We start from the raw sequence: 558 nt of genomic DNA on the forward strand, positions 1-558 counted from the left end.
GGAAGCCACTCTTCCCAAACTTTTGAATATGCTCGACACAGTAGAGAGGTCCATCAAGATAGATAAGGGATCATTGCTTCTTGTTTCTTTTTCTAAGGCTCAATAAAAAGCAATAGAAGAATAAAGCTCAAAAGGGGAAGAAGGTAAAATTCTAAAATGAGAAGGCGCTAAAGCTTGAGGGAGGTGTCAAAAAGGACAAAAAGAAAGATATTTGCCATCATTGTGGCAACTTGGGCATTGGAGGAGGAACTGCAAGGAGTACCTAGCTATTGTGAGCAAGAAAAAAATGCTTATTGAAGTTTCTGATTCAAGTACCATTTGCTAAGTAATTCTACTTTATATATTAACGGTATATGATACCTCTAAGTTGGTTCTCATATATTTGACATATTGCAGGGACCAAAGATAAACAATAGTAGGATCTTGGCCTAGAACGTGACCACATGGATCGACTACCTAAAGCATTAAATGCTACATTGGATGGTTACGCTCTTATTTATCTTGACATGTTGGATAATTTATTTCGATGTTTTTGAAACATTAATTATGTAATTGCCA

Source organism: Theobroma umbraticum, unplaced genomic scaffold (genome assembly GCF_002168275.2).
Source record: "Theobroma umbraticum cultivar Fairchild unplaced genomic scaffold, ASM216827v3 scaffold_86.0, whole genome shotgun sequence".
NCBI classification, from domain to species: Eukaryota; Viridiplantae; Streptophyta; class Magnoliopsida; order Malvales; family Malvaceae; genus Theobroma; species Theobroma umbraticum.